The 15,122-nt window shown below is 39.9% G+C and overlaps 1 protein-coding gene across 4 annotated transcripts in view; it reads left to right on the top strand.

Annotated features, from left to right (window-relative positions):
• TSNARE1 (t-SNARE domain containing 1) overlaps positions 1 to 15,122 on the top strand; it is a 469,627-nt gene that overhangs the window by 410,451 nt on the left and 44,054 nt on the right. The window lies entirely within an intron of this gene.

Raw genomic sequence — 15,122 nt, 5'->3', positions numbered from 1 at the left:
AATACAAAAATTAGTTTAAATTTTAAGTATAAGACACCAAAAAAAAAAAATTTCTTTCTTGCCTCATTGCCCTGGGAGAATGACTTATCAATTATTTTTGATATTCTCTTTCTGATGCAAAGCATGTCTGGGTTTCTCCTTCTCTAAAAGGTTGCCAGGCCATTGTTCAAGGAGAGATATCAGATTTACGGATTTTCTGCCCTCCAAAGGGAGGCTGTGACCTAGAATAGAGGCTGGACAGACTTAAAGAATAAAATGGAGATTTATTAGAAGGCCTCAATGGATCCACCTTGGGCAGCACAAGAGCCCAGCCAGGGCTACACATAAGATAAAACCAAAATGGTCACAAAACGGATGACCAGTCACGGGGTCTCACACTTTTATAGGTTCTGGTTCATTAGCATATTGGAGTTAATTGTCCAATTACAGCTTTAGCTTATGAAGTCTCATCCTTCTGGTTTTTCTTTCTTCAGTCCATGTTGTTTGTGCTCTTGTGCCTGAGATTTGGATCAGTTGTCCTTGGTCCCCAGCAAGAGCAGGAATTGTTTTGTCTCCCTTCTCTGTGAAGAGAGCTCACCATCCCGTAATATGAAGCTCAGAACCACACACTAAAGCATCACAGAATCTGAAAAACATAAAAGCTAAAACCTGAGGCATCATGGTAAAGTCAGAACCCAAAAGCAGCAATGGGACTTATCCTGCAGACACTAACTCTCCTGTGAAACTATCCTTGGGAAAGTCAAAGGATTGAGAGATTTTGTTAATTCTTTTGTTTATCAAGGGTTCAGTTGAAAATGCTCTCCTTCCATGTGGGGCGGAGCTTCTAAAGTGCCTTTTTTCCACTGAGAACTAAAAGGAGTTGGTTCAAAACCATCATAGAAAGATGATTCTCCACACTTCTTGAGCTTTGGCACTTCTTCTGCCATGACATTGTGGTCATCACAATTTGAGTACAAGAAAGAATTGTATAAATCAAAAAAGAGAAAAAAAAATGGTTGAAGGATGTCAAGAACCATCTCACTGGTTTGGATGAGGATGATCCCAAGGAGAAATACGTAGAAATATTGTGCTACACTTGAATCTTTACTTAGGTGTTTGGCCAGCCCTGAAACAAGGATGATATTGGTGAAATGGACCTTTAATTGACTGAATATTGATGTTCTTACAGCATATCTATCTATCTATCTATCTATCTATCTATCTATCTATCTATCTATCTATCTATCATTTCTATATATTTTTTATCACATTTTTATAGAAGAGGCACTGCTTATGGGTGCAAACAAGGATCTGTACTGGTAATTTAAATCTAGAGCAACTACAATAATTTCAATTGCATTGCTCCGCTTTTAGTCTGCATTAGTTTGGAAATTTGTTCCATCAGGATAATCTGTAATATAACACAATTTCTTTTAGTATAGTTAAATATTCCTATCTACTGGAAATTGCAAATCTTATCATCAGTTGACTTCGTCTAAGCACATTTTAATCAAAATCCCTTTAGTGGAGAAAGTCAGAGAACAAAATAATCTTACAATAAAACTCCATTGGAAAACTAAAATTAATCTCCTGTTATGAGATCCATGTCTTGAGGGAAGTGAACCTCGAGATACTAATGAAAGCCCCAGGAAAAATATCATGCTCTACTTTTCATCATCAGTTGTGAAACTAATTATTGAGCTTCTAAAACAAGAGTTACTCTGCAGCAGAAGAACTGGAGGCAGGACCTGCATTGAATTATACAGGAGCAATGACGATTTCTGATCTTTAAAAATGGTTCTAAGTCTGGCTTAGCCCTAGTGGTGTGCAGCAGATTTCATATTTATGCTTTGAGGACTTCTAAACCAGGATGTTTTCAGGGTTTCTATGTCCACAGTGATAGATGAAATTCTGTTCTGAATTTTAATGCAAACAGATTTTTTAAAAATACATGGTTTTAAAAAAGATTACCTCAAGAAACAGGTTCATATAAAACTCTCTTACACACTTTAGGGAGATAAGGAACAGCTGGGGTGTAATGTGTAACGGCTCTGCATGACTTCAGACAAAATAAGGGGAGGAAAGCAGGTGAGGGAACTAATTACTAAATACTCTGGTTGGCACAGGACATATCACTAAATAAAATCCAAAAATTGGTCTTAAGAACTTCCACTTAACATCTCCTCAAAATGTTTGTTCCATGCTGGATGAGTAAGGGGCCAGAAGATAAAGCCCCAACGACTCCATTCCATTGGTTTAAATCCCATTTGCAGGATATTAAAGTTAGGCTTCTTTAACTTTCATGGCTGGTGAGAAGAAATATGAAGGTCACTATTCAGTAAATTAAAAAAATTGTGTCATTAATATCTATGATTAATAGTTATTGTTTTGATCATTAGCAGATAAGGTATTCTTATTTTATTTTTTTTAATTGCTTGATGTTTCTGCTTTTGCAATAATGATACTGAACAACAGTATCAAATACATAATATATATAATGATACTGATCAACAGTATCAAATCAACTTTTTCTTCTCAAAAGAAGAATTTTTTTCCCCACACCACGAATCAGACATGGCTTGGACAGACAAGCCCATTCCTTCCAGAGGGGAGATCACTTGGTGAGTCCTGCAAAGTGAAAAGCAGTTTTCCCTGTGAGTTTCCCAGGCAGCTGTGCCATCACAGAGGGAGAGCAGCTGCTCAGGAGAGCTCCAGCCCTGGCTTTGCCTGTCAGGGCCCTGCCATAAGTGTGTCACTGCTCCCTTGGGGCAGTTTTGTCTGGCAGAGAGAGAGGAAAGTGTCTACAGCGAATGCAGAGAAACTCCCGAGGACTTGTGTCTGTACATTTGTTTGCTGACACCTTAGGAAAATAGCCCAGGAACTTTTGGGTCACGTTATGTGCATCTTGGGGCAATGCTGCAGCTGTTCTTTTCTTGCTGTTCCATCAACATCAGCAACCATTCAAAAGGACAGGATTGCAGGAGCAGTCTGAAAGGAGCTTTTTTGGGTAGTGTCAATATTTCAGCTAGGCAGACCTCCTGTGCCCTTCTTTTGACTCATTTGCATGAGTGCACACTTATCCAAAGTGACAATCAGGACTGTTGGAATCTTAAGTTTTAAGGCTTCTTTATAGGAAAACAGAGGTGACAAACTTTGAGAAAGTTGCTGTGTGTGTGTGACAGCTGGAAAATATTGTTTTCAACAACAACTTCATAATCTCAATCCCATTGGCCAAAGCAAGAAAGAATCAGTGATGACTTGACTGAGCCCTGTTTTTGGAAGCAGCAGAAGGTGCCTTCACCCTTACCAAGACACATTTCTGTCAGATAAAGGGTACTAGACTGAGCACACACACTTTACCATGTAGATTCCTTAAATCCCGTGAGCTGTGACTCAACAGATTCTCCCAGCATTCAGCAGCTTGAAGCTCAAAGCCCTCCTGATACAGGAGACAAGTTATTAAATCTTTAATGGACATTGATTCATTCTTTTTTTGATAATTTGACCATTTGGACTTTGAACCACCCTAAACTTGTAAAATGTTGACTATCCTGAGTGAGGAGTTGCACTCTGATTACAGTCTCCATGTAATGTTGAATGTACAGACATAAAATCCTTAGAATCACAGAATGGTTTGAGTTTAGATGGCACCTTAAAGATCATCCAGTTCCAACCCCCTGCCATGGGCAAGGGAACATTCCCCTATCCCAGGTTGCTCCAAGCCCATCCCTTGAACACTTCCAGGGATGGGGCAGCCACAGCTTCTCTGGGAATTCCATTCCAGGGCCTCACCATTCTCTCTGTAAAGATTTTCTTTCTAATATCTCACTTAATGTCTTGGACAGTGTCTTCTTAATTGGGCTGTAGTCCATGTAAAAGGAAATAATCAGGCTCCAAGTATGTGTTTCCAAAATATGCAACTGTCTTGTTTTAAATTTAAATTTATTTATCATAGAAAAATATAAAATATTGTTTTAGTTTGGATTATTTTTCCCCAGCCTCACAGTTACAGCTTTCCTTGCATAATTCATTTATGGCTTTCTAATGTGGTTAAGTGTTTTATGTAACCTGATCAATGAGGATGAGGTTCAGACAACTGATTTTACACAGCCCATCCTTGGTGTTTGTTTTTCTTTCAGACCTTTTGCTTTTTGATTTCCCTGGATTATTTTAGTGCCTCGTACACGACACTTGTCCCTGTGTGCTGCTCCTCTTGCCACCAACAAATGCAGTCACAGCATCACAGCCTTGTCATGAGGGTCAGGGTGGCAGAGAGGGACAGATTGACAGGTGGCTTTGTGGCACTTGGCATGTGCAGGTCTCTTGTTCCTTCCAAGCCGGAGACAAATCTGGGCACCCTCTGCTGACACACACAGCAGAAATTCTGACATTTGCCCGTTTCATCTCTCCCTGGCTGTGTCAGGCTGCTAAAGCACAGCAGTTCCTACTCAGTGTTGAACAGAGAAATAATTTAACCTAAGGAACTTTGTAAATAAAGGCAAAGCACTGAGAGTTTTGTTTCGTGGTATTGCTTTTGCTTTTTAAATTGTTATCACAGGGCTTTTCTTGTTGTCTCTGTTTTCACCACACATCCATATGTGGCTTAATGTGTGAGTGGCTGAGTTTTCAACCTTGTTTCAATCTTTCAAGCTCTCTAAGGGTCATAATATTTTTGGCAGCTGTCATTGAAATCCTAAAATAATTCACCCCTCTGCCCTGGCTGTGGCACTGCTGCTTTGTTTGCTGTGCAGCACAATCAGGAATCAATAGCTCTGTAATATTTTTTTCCCCTGTATCCTATTACTTTGTAAAAGTTCCTACATTTAGAGTCAGGTGTCAATTCTTGTCATTTCAGTTCTTGTCTCTTAGCCTATAATTAATTGCTCAGATCCTGGCATCCCAGCTCAATTGTTGCTCTGACAAGAAGGCTGAGGTACATCCTTATTCTGCGGTAACTTTTTGCTTCAAATTTAAGATCTGAGAAATGAGACCTGGATTTTCCCTGGATAATATTTACTGGGTCTTGGTTTATGGTTTGGCCCAATTTCTTAAATTAGGCTAACATTTGTATTCTTTAAGATTTTCCTGATTCCAATGCCCATGTCTCCACTTCACTCCACTAAATTATTTCCCTGACAGCACAATAAAAATGTGCTGCCACAAATGTGCAGAAGAAAGAAATTATTATTAGTAGAAAAAGAAATTTTAAGAGACAAGAGTCTGCTTTGTGTAAAAAAAAATCCCTCAAAATAACAGGGCAAGAAAGGCAGAAGTGCTAGGAAATAGGCAGATTCATTTCTAATTTCTCTGAGTTCTTACTATTGAGACAAACTTTCAAACAGATTAATGTTTTGATGGGACACCACACAATCAGGTTACTGTGTTTTAATGTATTTTAGATTATGGTTGTTGCCCATCTTGTGGTCTTTGACCTTTATAAGTATCACATAATGCCAGGTCATTAACTCTGTGAGAGAGTGAAGGGGGGATGTATCACATTACATTTTCTTGAGAGTCATTGTGCAGACAGTTCCTGCAGCTCAATTAACTTGAGCTCATTGATTTGATTCCAAAGTCAGGAGGACTTTGGAACAGCCAGCAGCTTTCTCCATCCCATCTCAGGTTTCTTTGCCATCAGTAGGAAAATGGGATACTCCCAGTGAATGCTCAATGTTGACCCTTCTGATGGATGCCAAGTCTGTGATCTGAGCTTCCCAAAGCACTCTGAAGACATTAATCATTTATGCTTTGTAACTCTTTTAAACCTAAACCATCCTGACATACCTCTAAGGAACTGGTAGAAGAGGGCAGAGATTTTCATCACATTCAGTTTGAACTGTGAAACAGCACAAAAAAGGATGCACTGATTCAGACCGATGGTTATTCTCTCACTTTCTGTCCCATTCACAGATGTTTAAGGAAATAACATGTGAAAAGCTGATATTTCAGCAAGAATTATGGACAACACCAGCCCAAGTGAGGCTTTAGATGACCAAAATTTCAATTTTGACTTGAAAAGATTGTGATGAGTGTAAGTCTAAAATATTTGAATGAGTCAGTGCCAAGTGAGCTCTTCCCTATGGGTAGTGCCGGTTCCTCAGGAGCAGTGATGTCTGAGGGAGCAGTTGGTGCTCAGCTCAGGGAGCAGTTGCACTGATTAATGGCTCAGGAGGGTTCTCTGAGGCATAAATCTGTAGCCCCAGGAGAAGGGAGGATTAAACTCTTTATAGGAGCAGCACAGAGTCAGGAACTGCTCTCACATCACTGCAGCACTATCAGCTGATATTTTCAGTTGGCAATGCTGGAATTATCTGTCTCATTGAGCCCCAAAAATGCAGCAAGCTTGTGCTGTAGTGAGGGACAAGAGCAAAGATCAGCACAAGGGAGTCCCTCATTCATCCTGGTGCCACGGACTGTGGAGTGAGTGGACTTGCAGTGAAGTCAGCATGGGAAAGTGTGAGGTTCTTTCTGATAAAGCTAAAGCAGTGAATTCCTCTGTGGAGAGCAATTCCTCTTGTCCTGGATGTGGTGGGGACGTGAGTGATGTTGCTGCCACTGGGTGCAGAGTTTGGTGTTTGGGGGATCAGGGGTGGCCAGTTCTGTTCTAGCACGTATTGATCCAAGAAACACCCACAAATTCTGAGTGTTCTATCATCATTCCAGTTATCTCAACTGGCTGGACATTGCCTGTAGGTGGAAAGTAGAGAATAAATCTCCCATTTTCCTTTGCTTCCATGTGCAGCCTTTACTTCTGCCTTGGTAAACTTCCTTTACCTTGTCCAAATGTGCTTATTTGCTTCATCTTATTTTTTCCACCTACACCACTGGAATCCTGCTGAGGAGGGGAGAGACAGAGCAGCTTGGTGATCACCTGGTCAACCCACCACAAAGTCTCAGACGTTTTCTTGGGAATAGGGCAGCACAGAGTTCATCAGAGCCATTCCCTACATGACAGGACTTGATTCCTGTTGTTATCCAAGCTCCTTGAAAGTGTTACTGTACTGTTATCCTTGGTGGTGGTGTCACAGCAAGGTAATTTTGGATCAGTGTTTTCTGGAAGAAAACCTGAAAATCAGCCCAGGAAGTTTTCTTTGGTAAAAGTCTGTTAAAGAATAAATATTTTGTTAATTTAGCTGGAAAATCTCATGTCCCAGCAGGGCAGACTCTTAGAAAGGCAATAAATCTGTGATTATCTCTTCATGAAGAAAGGTGCTGGAGAGGACAGTGTGTCTGGTGTTGTGACTCTCAGAGTGAGGTAGATGGGAAGATTGTTCTGTTTCTTCAGTTCCAAAATTTGAGTGCTGTCTAAGGATGTTCAACAAGTTGGAAAGTGTTTTAGTGTCAGAGGAAAATCACTGCAAGTAATTAAATGTACTCTTTGAATTGTTGTCCTTTGTCCCAGCCATTTCCTCTGAAGCCCTGGAGGTGGTAAACCTTTTTTTTGGGACATGGCCTTATCCCATGATGTGCTGCAGGTTGCTAAATTCTCCTTTGGAGCCATGCGACTCTTTCCAAGCCACCACGATGATCTGGGATTTATCCTTTCAAACTGAGAGTGAAATCAGAGATCCTTCAATGCTGTTTTGGTGGCCTCCTTTTAAAGTTATAAAAATTGTAAAAATAAAAAAATAAGATAAAAATTCTTAAATTCCCACTTTACTGTGTTCTTTCTCATGTAGTGGTAACCATGTCCTTGGTAGCTCTCCACCTCCTCAAGTAGAACTAGAAATGTCCACATTTTGGTAATATATCAAAGAATATGATATATGAATATATCATATATTCAACATGTAGATCGTGACCTCCTAATTGCAATCATCTCTCTGATGTGAGATTCTTCAAACCAACTTTAAAAAGAGAATTATAATTCCATCCTACTCAGTGAATTTTCTGAAATATTCCTTGTAGCTTCATCAGGCTTTACAAGGAGCTGAAATCTGCTTCACAAGGATCACTCATTTACAAAATGTTCTTCAGCTCCTAAAATAGGCTTTTGAGGTGTATCTGGAAAAGGAGACTTTTGACTTTAGTCTTTGTTTCCTAAGAAACTTCTGGAGAAAAGGCTTTTTTTACTTTTGAGTTTGGTATGGACGTTGCTTGAGCTTTGATAGGTTCTTAATTCCTCAACAGCCATATTTTGACACTGAAATGGGATTTTTTTTTTTCACATTACAGTGTTGCTGCATAGCCCATAAACCATTTAATTCCTCTCACAAATAGGCCACCAGAAATCTCTGCATTTGTGGGTCTTGTCCAAAGAGCCACCTCATTTCCAGCTGTGCACCTCACATGGATCTCATCCTCCCGGCCCAGAAAGTGGGCAAAGCTCCTTGTCACTGAAACAGAGCGAGGTGGAGTGGAGGGAGATGACTTCAATTAGCAATTTCTGGTGTTGATTGAATTACCTCTCGTTAGCAGAACTGCCTGGCTGTCCATGCACAGCCTGCTGAGAGCGCAGGGTGAAATGCATTAGTCCGGATGTCACGTCATCAAAACTTGCCAAGAGTAACATCCCAGCCATTGCTGCCTTTCAGCTGACAAGCACTAACTCATTGAACAGCAATCATTTGATCCCTTTCCATTGTCTGCCTCCTCTCAAGAAAAAAAATAAAAAATCTGTATTATCTGTAGAATATTTTCAAGGCATCTGCTTTTTCATAAAATCCTTTCCAACGAACAAGAGTTTCTTTCTTTAGCCAAAAATGGAATTTCCTCTGCTTCAATTCCTGCAAGGATTGGTGTTTCTGGTTTTTTTTTTATTTTGTTTTTGTTTTGTTTTTGGGTTTTTTTGATGTATAGCACTATGCCTGGTAAGAGTTTGCTCTATGAAGAGGCATTCTTGTTGATTATTTGGAACAAAATTGTTCTCAGTTTTACAACTGCCATTTGTATTATGTTTACAACATGCAATTAAGGACTCCTATTAAATGTTCTTACAAGGCAGATCCCAATGACCAATGTTTATTTACATTTTTTCCAGAGCACAGTATTGAAAAGACAATAGAGAAGAAATGTAATGCAAGAGAGGGGCTATAAAACCTCCATTTCAGCTTGTTGAACAAATTTGGGCATTCACTGGCCTAGAAAATCTTCTCTTCTGACATTCAAATATTTCTGTGGAGTAATAGGCACAAAAATTTCCTGGAATCCCTTTAATTTGTAACAACTTCTCCTTTACTGAATTACATATTTCAAAGAATATCTTGTTAATGACCAGTATATGGCAAATGTATTTTCCAAGCTTATTAGTACAGAAATAATTGCAAGTGGCTGCTATAGTTCATTAAGGCTTATTTATTTTATAGTTCATTAAGACTAATTTTATCAGTACAAAATATATTTTAATAGCTAGTTTTGCTTCTTTTTTTTTTTAATGTTTCTCTGCCATCTACTGCTAGCAATAGTTTCTGATTTTCTTCTTTGGTCTTGGATAATTTTCCACTGTATTTACTGTGAACTAGTTAGTTGTGGCTTTTAATCAAGAGTTTTTCTGGGCAGTAGCAAATGCTGATCTTGAGTTGGGCATGTATTAATTTACATCTGTGTTTTTCTTGGGTCAAAAAGGGCTGCTATAGTTTATTGTTTAATATAAACAAAGAATATCACAGTAGCTTCACATGCAGTTAAACTCACCAGTTTTCCAGAGATAATTGGAGAGGCAATTTTCCAGTCTGGATTTGAGTTAAATATTTATTGTTTTGTTGTTTGTAATGAGCTGTTATATGGAAAACAGAGTTTCCTTGTGCCTTTTGCTCGGTATCTGGCTGAGACAGAGAGTTCCTCATCCATGGCACATCTGAGTTTGATATCTGCCAGAGAGAGGAAGATTTTTCATGGCTCAGGTTTCTCAAGAGATCACCAGGGAAGTTTCTCCATCTCTAATGCATTCTTGATTTTGATCTGAAGAGAAACTGAAGAGCAACTCTACCTTAAAACTAATCAAATTATCTCAGAGACAGAATGATGCTCAGTCTGGTAAAGGGAACTCACACCAGCTCAGACATGGGAGACAGAGGGGGAAATCAATTTCTTTTCCTTACATCTTTTCCACTTTCAATGAATACTTAAATATTTATTGATGAAAAGACCAGAATTTGAGTGCACTGCCTCTCCTTCCTGTATTTGCCATCAAGCAATGGGACTGTGCCTCTTTAATGTCTGTCTCAGCAGTCATTTACAATTTTGGGACAGTGAAGCAACTACAAAACAGATTAAATGGTGACCTCTCCTGCATGCCTCATACCCTCCTGGCTTATGGCAGAATCTGGTTCAAATCCTTACTCAGGGTTTAAGGCAAGATCTAGGTCTGATTTCTCATTTAACCCTATAAATATAAAGCTAGAAAGAATATTTTGCAGAGCCCTAAACTGTTCTCCTTCACTCCTGTGGGATTAAAGGAACCAATGTGACAGAATTCAGGGTACCCAAAGGCAGAGCCATTCCTGTCCTTCATTCTCACAGGGATAAAGTGAAATTTGAGTCTCATACAGTTGTTGAAAAATGTGGATGAGGAAAGGCCATGGCCTTGGGATTTCTTCTCTAAAATTGTGGATATACTGAATTTTAGTACATCTGGTGCCATTTTGGTGTGGCAATTTCAGTTCAATTTTCTGTTTTTTAGGCGAACTCAACATTCATTTTTTTTGCTAGAGCACACGCAGACATATATGCACACACATAAACCTGGAATCTGGGGTTATCAGCAACTAACAAAAATCCTAAACTTGGTGTATGGAAAAAACTCACAGAAATTATTACAGTCAAGGGTAAAAGTAGAGATAGCTACAGTTATGAAGTGGAATGAAAGGGCAAGAGGTTAACACACAGCCAGCTTTCCCTTCCATTTTCTTGGAGCTGAAGGGAAAAGTACTAACAGGATTAAGTATTATGTGCATGAGTCTGTGTGTGTATATATGTGTTTTTCTGTTCATATCTATGTCAGACAGACAGATTTGGGGTTGTTCAGCCTGGAGAGGAAAAGGTTCTGGGAAAATCTTAGAGCACCCTCCAGTACCTTAAAGGTGCTGATAAAAAGAAGGGATGGTGACTTTTTTTGTACAGTGACAGGACAAGGGAAGGTGGTTATAAACTGAAAGAGAGCAGGTTTAGATGAGATGTTCAGAAGAAATTCTCTACTCAGAGGGTGATAAAGCACTGGAACAGGTTGCCCAGAGAAGCTGTGGCTGCCCCATCCTTGGAAGTGTCCAGAGCCAGGTGGGATGGGGCTCTGAGCAGCCTGATCCAGTGAGTGACATCCTTGCCCATGACAGGGCGTTGGAGTGAGATGATCTTAAAGGTCCCTTCCAACCCATGCCATTCTGATTGTATGATCACTTTCTTTGCTAAAACCAAATTAGTTTCATTTCATTTGCACCATGAAATATCATACAAATTGGATGCTGTTAGTTTCAGTTGTTTCAATACAAAACAAAGGGCTTTAAGACTACACTCCATTTCTGTGAATAAGCACTGAATGCTTTCCCTTTGAAAGGTTTTTTCTAAGTCAAAAAAGGTGGCCATTCTTTCTTTTGTGTTTTTTTATAATGAATGGTCATGAGGGCTGTTTTTGTCTAAACACCAGGGAAGTTAATGAGCTTACTTCCATGGGAACAGAAAACCCCACTGTGAGTCCACGTAATGCCTTTTCCTGGTAAGATCTTGGTGCACACAGGCACCAAGTGGAGAAAAGCTGCAGTAGCCAGGAAAGCAGATTTTCATCTTCCAGGGCAGATTTTCATCTTCCTGGGCACTGCTCCACTTTTCTTGTCTCATCCATGTGAAACTGAAATTGAAGGGACCTTTGAGAACATCTCATTCAAACCTCCCACCATGTTCCATCCTTCCACCTCCATCCAGTTCCAGCCTCCCACCATGGGCAGGGACGCCTTCCTCCAGACCAGGTTGCTCAAAGCCCCATCCAGCCTGGCCTTGAGCACTTCCAGAGAGGTTTCAGTGCCTCACCACCCTCACAGTAAGGAATTTCTTCCTAGTATTCAGTCAAAACCTGTTCTGTGGCAATGTGAAGCCATTTCCTCCTGTCCTGTCCCTCCATGCCCTTGGAAAAGATCCTCCCCAGCTCTCTTGGAGCCTCTTTAGGCACTGGAAGGGGTTCTGGGGTCTCTGTAGTTCCATGCAGGGACATTTTGGTTTTGTAAGACTCTCCTGGTCATGAGAATTCTTCCTCCTGCCAGCCTAAGTACGAGTTCTTCATCCAACCCCTGCCACAAAATAATCAGCCCAAGCTTTACACTCAGAGAACCAAATCCCTTGCTGAAACATGCTTGGAAAGTTTAGGCCTGCCAGAAATATTCTGTGAGCCTGTCTTGGGCTTTTCAGTGAAAGGCAGGGTTTTGCTCTCTGTCAGATTTTGATTTTTTATTTTTAATCTCCTTTAGATGAGCTTCCTTATTCTTGGGTTTTTAGCTACTTACAGTAGAAAGTTAATTTTTTAATTGTGGTTTCCAACCAAAAAAAAAAAAAAAAAAACCAACAAAACACCCTCATCACTTCAGAGTCCTTCTTGCTTTCATTTTTTCCTGCTGTTGCTTTTACTCTTGACATTCAGCCTCCTCAAGTCCTGATGTGACACTCCATAAAATCTTTATCCTGTCAAAGCCCTGCTGTGAGCATTGCCCAGTGCTTCCAGAATTTGCATTTAGCATCCATTCATATGACTCTATTGGTGGGGCTCTCTTATCACTGAGTAGCCCTCCAGCTTTATATGAAAGGGCACAAAGTTAATGAAAACAGCATTAAAACTCAATTAGCATTTAGTGAGATCACTAAGACTTGTTCTGAACTTAATATTAGTTTCCAAATTATTTTCTTTTTTAACTCACAGTATCCAGAACCAGAGACAGCAGAAACAATTCCATCAAAGAGGCTGTTTTTCAGTGAGGATGTTATGTCAGAAGGAAGGGAAGGCTTTGATTTTTAAGGGGGTTGTTTCAGGGTTAGGGGAAATTTTATGTGTTATTTCATCCTTTTGTCTTTTGACAGAAGAATCACTCATTGGAAACGATGTCTCTTTTCTGTACATTTTGCCTGAAATTCCTGGAGAAATGAATCCTAGAGGGAGGAAGATCTCTTGAAAATGTCACAATATACCCAACTTATTTCAGAGTGCTAATGAGGATTTTTCTCCAGACACAAACTTTGCTTGCTGTTGCTTTTCTTGGGGGAGAAGAAGAGTTGAAAACTCAGTGCAATGGTGGTAGAGACAGGAAAATTGCCATGCCAGTGAAAGCAGACTAAATTATGCTTGAGTATAAACATTTGTGTATCCTCCATTCACAGCCCTTGCTCTAGCTCAGGCCAGACCTCCAGGGCCTCAGGTGTGTTGCTGATTTTAAAAATACCAAGAATATTTCGCTGGCCTCAGGGCTAAATTACGTCTTTGTTACTTGAGCAAACCCTGCAGTTCCACAGTCTAGGGTAGCATCTCATATTCCTTAATTCTGAGTCCTGTGTGGTTTTTTTGTGGTCCTAAGACATTTTTATACATTTTTAGTTGTGTTTCTGACACTGGAAGTACCCACATTTCTACACACTGCTAAGGAGGACGAGAGCAAAAGCCAAGATGTTCCACAGAATTTGCTGGAAGAGGTGTAGAGATTTTTTTAGCTTCAGTTGGGAAAAATTTTGGAATAGCTGTGGTTGCTTGTGCCTAAAACTTCTGTGTTTGAGTCATTTCCAGAGAGACAGCAAGGAGAGGATTTGTGGTAAGGGTTCTCAAAAGCGTGGTGGTGTTCAACAAAGAGAGAGGATAGAATAATTGGAATGGAATGGAATGGAATGGAATGGAATGGAATGGAATGGAATGGAATGGAATGGAATGGAATGGAATGGAATGGCATGGCATGGAATGGCCTGGAGTCATCGACCCCTAGGAAGACCCTTGGGCAGAAGGAAAATGGTGTGTTCTGCCTGAGAATGTCAGTTCATAGAGAAACCTTCAGGTTGCACAGATTTTAAATATTTGACTGCTCTGATGTTTTGGGGACATAGACATTGACAAAAGTGAAAATGCTTCTGCAAGAAAAGCAACTCCAGCTGAGGGACTTCAGCCTTTCTTTTTCTACAGAAGAAAACCCCAAGAAACAATCAAACAATTAGGTTCCAGAATGCACAAAACCTATATTTTATTTTCATTCCTTTGGACTGAAGGACCAATTTGATGACTGATAAGGAACTGGATGGAAAAGTGACAATCTGAGCTTAAATCTCGATTTTGACCTGTCCCTTTCCATGGGAAATCAGCCCATTTTTGTGCTCATTTCTCTTTCCCAGATTTGGACAGTGGTGTTTGGACCAATTGTTTCAATCATTTGGGTCGTTTAGGTCAGTTCTTCTAAAAATGGGTGTAAATCTCTGACCTAGAGGTGTGTTTTTATGTCAAATCACTGAGTATTCCTCACAGATAATACAGGAACATTAAGAGAGGTCACATAAGGACTTAGGCTGATAAAAGGACTTAAGAAGAAGAACTGGACAGAATAATCTGTCATGTGTTGAGTCAGCTAATAAAAAAGGTAGTTACTTAAAATGTCCACAGGCACCAAAGCGTAACAGAAGTCTTAGACAAAGGAAAATAATTGAAATTACTATGGACATAATGAGAAATGCACTATCAGGTTTTGCAAAGGCTGAGACCAAGGGTTTGATTCCTGAGCAAGAGGCAGCAGAATTGCAATGTAGCCAAGTGTAAAAAAATAATAAATTAAAAATGGATTTATAAAAGGACATTGTGAGGCTGGCATTAAGTGAGCCCAGGTTGTCAGTTCTGTAATTCAGCGAGAATCCAGGTACTCTTTTTGTTGGAATCAATAGAAATTGAAGCATTTAGTGCTGAGCAGTGTTGTTTGCCTCACATTCTTACAAACCTGTGTGCTGAACTGAAGATGCTGTAACACAAATGTAAATAAAAGCCCTGCACGCCTTTCATCCAGCAGGTCTCAGCTTACACTCCGAGCACCCCTCTGAGGGGCAGAACTTTCAATATTCTTGTTTTAATGGCAGCAAAACTGAGATGTAAAGAGATTAAAGTCACTTTGCTGGAGGCTGTTAGAGAAGCTCAATTTTGTCAGTTGCTCCCAAGCTCTCACCATTCAAGCTCAAAGAGATTTTATTTGCACCCCACTCTT

This window comes from Melospiza georgiana, chromosome 1, assembly GCF_028018845.1.
Source record: "Melospiza georgiana isolate bMelGeo1 chromosome 1, bMelGeo1.pri, whole genome shotgun sequence".
Classification (NCBI taxonomy): Eukaryota; Metazoa; Chordata; class Aves; order Passeriformes; family Passerellidae; genus Melospiza; species Melospiza georgiana.
Note: the sequence above shows the minus strand (reverse complement) of the source record. Positions and strands in the feature narration are given on the sequence as shown.